The sequence below is a fragment of the Hyperolius riggenbachi genome, chromosome 4, assembly GCF_040937935.1.
Source record: "Hyperolius riggenbachi isolate aHypRig1 chromosome 4, aHypRig1.pri, whole genome shotgun sequence".
NCBI classification, from domain to species: Eukaryota; Metazoa; Chordata; class Amphibia; order Anura; family Hyperoliidae; genus Hyperolius; species Hyperolius riggenbachi.
Window position 1 is genome coordinate 190,170,130 of NC_090649.1, and position 6,436 is coordinate 190,176,565.

Below are 6,436 nucleotides of genomic sequence, written 5' to 3' on the forward strand. Positions count from 1 at the left end.
ATCGGGGCATGCTCCCCCCTTATGCCTGCGACCCCATAGGGGGGCCGTATTCGGCCGAACAGGGCCCTGTTCGGCCGAACAGGGGCCCTGTTCGGCCAGGCATTCAGCAGTTCGGGCGAACCCGAACTGTTTGGCCGAACACCACCAGGTGTTCGGCCAAACTCGAACATCACCCGAACAGGGTGATGTTCTGCAGAACCCGAACAGTGGCGAACACTGTTCGCCCAACACTAGCTCCCACCACCCTATACTTAGGAAGGCTCACCAGATTGTAGCCACCTGGCTTCCAGTTGGATCACATGCTCAAACCATATGCTTCACCAAGACATCAGTGAACCATACCAGGGTTTCAAAATCACTTTGCATTTATTCTTCAGTTAAGCCTCTTTCACAGTGGGACGGTGTGTTTAATGCGATGCTAAGGTCGCATAACGTGCCCCTAATGCAACGCATTGAAAGACTATAACTTGGACGTTATAGTACATTCTTTAGCCCTGCGTTTGGTGCGCCGTTTGCGTTGCACAGTGGAGGAATGAAAACGGCGCATGTGTTACATTAAAAAAAAACCCCACATTACTGAGCATGTGCAACACACACAACGCAGCAGATTTATTGCTAAACGCACAGCATGCAGCACTTTCAAAATATTGCTACACGTCGATAAACAGGCCGAAGTCATACACATAAGATCAGATGGCTGAGGTACAATTAAGGATGAGACAGAGACAGAGTCTTTAGGCTAGCCAAGGTCTATAACGGGTATGAGATGACTGTAGTACAAAGGGATGAGACTTTAATCAAAGTGGAGGGCACGCCGGGTCATACACAGAAACAATCATAATAATTACAATATATATAAATTACACAATACTAGACTGACTAGAGTATGTATATATATATATCGGCAGTGTCTGCATATATACGTAGCTCTGTGGATCACTAACTAGACTCAGTAGTATAGCAAGGTCCAGCGCTCAGAGAACTGAAAGCTATAATGGACAGCAAGTAACTGAATGCCCAGGGTTTATATAGCAGGAATAGAGCACAGGCCAAGCCCCCAGGAAAATCAGACCAATCAGCAACATCCCTGCAGCAAGTGTCAGCTGACCGCAGGAATCAGCTGACACACTTCAAACACGCCTCCTTAACCTATAAAGGCAGTTCTGAGGTGTGCGCGTCCTCCTAGAAAGACTGGCAGAAACAAAACGTTGACCCACATCTACAGGGGAGCCGGGGATGCGAACATGCTGACTCACATCTACAGGGGTTGCCAGGGATGTGACCGACCAAAGAGGAAGAGGAAGCTTCCTCCAGCTGCTCAGAGCAGCCTCCAGAGACAACACCAGGTAAGTTTGTTACAACTACACATCGCGTAATCCAGTCACAATATTGCCATATATTTCAATTTCACAGTGTGAACCAGGTGATATCACTTGTGCTCCCACTAGTGTTGGGCGAACACCTGGATGTTCGGGTTCGGGAACGTTCGGCGAACATGGCCGCGATGTTCGGCATGTTCGGGCCGAACCCCGAACTCCCCGAACATCCCGCTTTTGGGGGCCCTATGGGATCGCAGGCATAAGGGGGGAGCATGCCCCGATCGCGCGGGGGGGGGGGGGTCGGAAATTCCCCCCACCCCCTCCGCTAGTGCTCCCCCCTCTGCCCGCTTCCCCATACGAAAGTTTGACGAAAGTAAAATAGTACCGGTGGTGGTAGCTGGCTGCTGCAGTGGCTGGCTGGCACTATGAAGTGACTGAGGAGGAGGAGTCGGAGTAGGACGCGTTGAGGGAGGCCGGGCAGCGGGCGGTTGAGCGGTAGTACCCTTGTGGTACTTCCGCCCTTTCTCTGACCTCACGTCCTCTGCATACGAGGGTACGCGTCACGCGTACCCTCGTATGCGTCATCACGCAGAGGACGTGAGGTCAGAGAAAGGGCGGAAGTACCACAAGGGTACTACCGCTGAACCGCCCGCTGCCCGGCCTCCCTCAACGCGTCCTACTCCGACTCCTCCTCCTCAGTCACTTCATAGTGCCAGCCAGCCACTGCAGCAGCCAGCCACCACCACCGGTACTATTTTACTTTCGTCAAACTTTTGTATGGGGAAGCGGGCAGAGGGGGGAGCGCTAGCGGAGGGGGTGGGGGGAATTTCCGACCCCCCCGCGATCGGGGCATGCTCCCCCCTTATGCCTGCGACCCCATAGGGGGGCCGTATTCGGCCGAACAGGGCCCTGTTCGGCCGAACAGGGGCCCTGTTCGGCCAGGCATTCAGCAGTTCGGGCGAACCCGAACTGTTTGGCCGAACACCACCAGGTGTTCGGCCAAACTCGAACATCACCCGAACAGGGTGATGTTCTGCAGAACCCGAACAGTGGCGAACACTGTTCGCCCAACACTAGCTCCCACCACCCTATACTTAGGAAGGCTCACCAGATTGTAGCCACCTGGCTTCCAGTTGGATCACATGCTCAAACCATATGCTTCACCAAGACATCAGTGAACCATACCAGGGTTTCAAAATCACTTTGCATTTATTCTTCAGTTAAGCCTCTTTCACAGTGGGACGGTGTGTTTAATGCGATGCTAAGGTCGCATAACGTGCCCCTAATGCAACGCATTGAAAGACTATAACTTGGACGTTATAGTACATTCTTTAGCCCTGCGTTTGGTGCGCCGTTTGCGTTGCACAGTGGAGGAATGAAAACGGCGCATGTGTTACATTAAAAAAAAACCCCACATTACTGAGCATGTGCAACACACACAACGCAGCAGATTTATTGCTAAACGCACAGCATGCAGCACTTTCAAAATATTGCTACACGTTACACACAACGCAACGTGTACACTGTGAATGTTGCACAGACTTAATATTGCTGTGTGTTAGTCCACGTTAAAACATTTTCTAACGTGCGACTTTAACGTCGCACTGTGAAAGAGGCCTAAAACTTCAATAAAAACATAAGAACATTATTGCGCAACATGTAAAACTTTTTAGAGTCACATCCACGCTTCTCGCGCCATTTAAAAACTTACAAGCTCCCAAAAGGGTTGAGGCATATCTTAGTGGCGTTCCTAGGGCCCTGAATTGCTTTGCACTGAATAATACAATACAATACAATAACATTTCTATAGCGCTTTTCTCCCATAGGACTCAAAGCGCTTAGGCTCTCTCAGATTCAGTAATTGGTAGTAGGATGAAGTATTCACACAACAAAAGTTATATTTCTGCAAATGCCAGACTGAACAGGTGGGTTTTCAGTCTGGATTTAAACACGTCCAGGGATGGGGCTGTCCTGATCTGTTGAGGTAAGGAGTTCCAAAACGTAGGGGCAGCATGACAGAAGGCTCTGGGACCAAATGTTTCTAAGTGGACTCTGGGTATGACTAGATTATTAGAACCTGTGGATCTGAGAATGTGGGGATTGCTTCGCAGCTGTAACATATCTTTCATGTATCCAGGGCCTAGATTATTCAGGGATTTAAATGTCAGTAGGCCGATCTTGAATAGGACCCTCCATTCTATAGGTAGCCAGTGAAGGGAATGCAGGACTGGCGTTATGTGGCAGTGACGGGGTTGGTTGGTTAGCAGTCTGGCAGCAGTATTCTGTATCAGCTGTAGGCGGTACAAGACCTTTTTTGGAAGGCCAGTGTAGAGAGCATTGCAGTAGTCCAGTCGGGATGTGATGAAGGCGTGGACTAAGGTTGGCAGATCTTCTGGGGGTATGAGGTGCTTGATTTTTGCAATGTTCTTCAGGCAGCGTCCCGCACTCCGATTACCCAGTGCTCTCCGGGCTCCCTCTCGGCGTCCCACCGCTACTTCCTCTTCTTATGGTGATTGCGTCAGGCATACTAGCTCCTCCCTACGCGTTTTGTCATCAACCAGACTCATCAGGGGCTGATGTCCCACATTCGAATCTACCGCCTCCGGGAGCCCTCAGAAGCACCGGGTGCTTTTGTGGACGGTCAGCTCCGTACTGCGCATGCGCACTGATTCTATCTCTTTGCGCGCCATGTGAAATTACACAATACGTATCAACAAAATACAGACTGAGTTATGAGGATTTTTGGATGAAAGTCTTGAATTGATGATTAGCAGCTTAGAAATATTTCAGCAGAGGTTGGTGACACAAAGCAATTCTTTTTATGTTCTGTTTGGAATGTGTGCACAGCTGTTGCGTAGTTGTCTTTTATTTATAGTGTCCAGTGAAATAAATTGGCCCCATGCACACACTAGAGACCAATGGAATTAAAATGATCCCAAAACCTATCTCTGAGAACAGTTTAGCTTTCAAAGCAGATGTTTGGCAGTTCCAAGGAAAGTAATGAAACAGACATAGGCAAATATATGAAAACACATCACCTTACTGTGTTGTACACCTTTAACATGAAAAAAGGCAGATAAAGCAACATAAGTCATATATGTATCTGCACACAGTGACTGCAGTATGTTGGTACCGTGGCCACTGCATGTTAGCTTAGAATTCATATCCTTAAAAATGTGATGTGTTATGAAAAAAAACTTTTTATGCATAATTTACTTCAAATTATGTTCTATTTACTGCATGTAAAAACTGTACCTGAAGTGACATTTAAAGGGCACCTACAGCGACACTATGGTCCCCAGTTGGGGGCTGGGGCGGATCGGCGGGCTGGCTAAGAGGGAACCCATGGCCTGAAGGGAGTTGGAGCAAGCTCCAGATTAGTATAAATGGTTGTTTTGCTTTTACTCAACTCCTTCCTTTACTGTTAGCCCCCAAATTGAAATTTAAATCTATATTGCAATGTTTTATTTAGTATTTAAGTGAGCCAAAAAGCCAATGCTGAACTTAAAGAGACTCTGTAACAACAAAAACCTCCCCTGGGGGGTACTCACCTCGGGTGGGGGAAGCCTCCGGATCCTAATGAGGCTTCCCACGCCGTCCTCTGTCCCACGGGGGTCTCGCCGCAGCCCTCCGAACAGCCGGCGACTGTGCCGACTGTCAGTTCAATATTTACCTTTGCTGGCTCCAGCGGGGGCGCTGTGGCGACTTTCGGCACGGAAATAGACGGAAATACCCGATCTCCGTCGGGTCCGCTCTACTGCACAGGCGCCGGAAACTTGCGCCTGCGCAGTAGAGCAGACCCGATGGCGATCGGGTATTTCCGCCTACTTCGGCGCCGAGAGGCATCAGAGCGCCTGCGCAGGAGCCAGGAAGGTAAATATTGCGTCACGGCTGCTCTGCGGTGGCGGCGCTGGAAGTGCTCCAGCTCTCTCTCCGTGTCAGAGCGGTCAGCTGTTTGGTGGGGAGAATATATTGGCACCTGGTCCTGGGGGGGAGAGGGGGGTCGGCCAGACATAGGCATGCTCTGCTTGCTCAGCAGTATCTGTTATGCGGCTTTGCGTCCGGAGCTGGGGGAAAAGATTACATAGTAAAAAAATTAGATTGATTTTTAAGTTCAGCATTGGCTTTTTGGCTCACTTAAATACTAAATAAAAAATTGCAATAGAGATTTAACTTTCAATTTGGGGGCTAACAGTTACTCTTTAAGCTGCGTTATTATTTTATTTATAATCATGTTTATTTTTTATACCAGTAAAGAACAAATACAATACATACACATAGGTTTCAATTCACAAAGCCATACCACATTCAGTAAAGCAGAAAACAATTGATTTTACCAAATGTCTTTTAAAATGTCAATTCACTAAGGCTGTTATGGAAAAGTAAAATTGCCGACTAGTGAGGTAAATAACCGACTTGCGCTTCTCCTGTACCAGACACAATAACATCAAAAGTTTTTGTAATAATATTAGTATTAATGTGTATTGTCAAATCACTAACTATCACTCAGAGGAGCTCACAATCTAATTCTTTTATGTTTCTATTGTAGTCTAAAGCCAATTTCTGGGGGACCAATAAGCCTATTTGTATATTTTTAGTTTTTAAACATCTCTTCATTTCAAAATAGTACAGGCAGTCAAAGAATACACAACATGTAAAATAATACACTAAACAAACATACACTATATAACATACAGTAATATCAAGTGCAAATTATGACAAACGGAAAATCATTCAAGATATACAAACAATAATTAACATAGAAACAGCTGAGAAGTTCCACTGGACAACAAGAGGTTCCCTAGAAGCAGGGAGGTAAAACATAGGTAAAAAAGTGTATGTGGGGTAAGCTGGACTGGCCTTCAGAGTACATCATATACAAGCATAAGACAAAGGAATGTTCGTTCAAAAGAGCTGTAGAGGCGCATCATCTGTATTCTATTCAGAGTGACCAGGTTTTCAGGAACACATCCGTCTTGTTCTCTAACCTTGCGATAATCTTTTCGGACACCATTGTCAACCCTACTAATAATGGTAGAAACGGACAGAACTCTAGTTCGTCAATTGGCAGCAATGTGGGCTTTTGCCGCAATAATAATATGTTGCATTAATCTGTG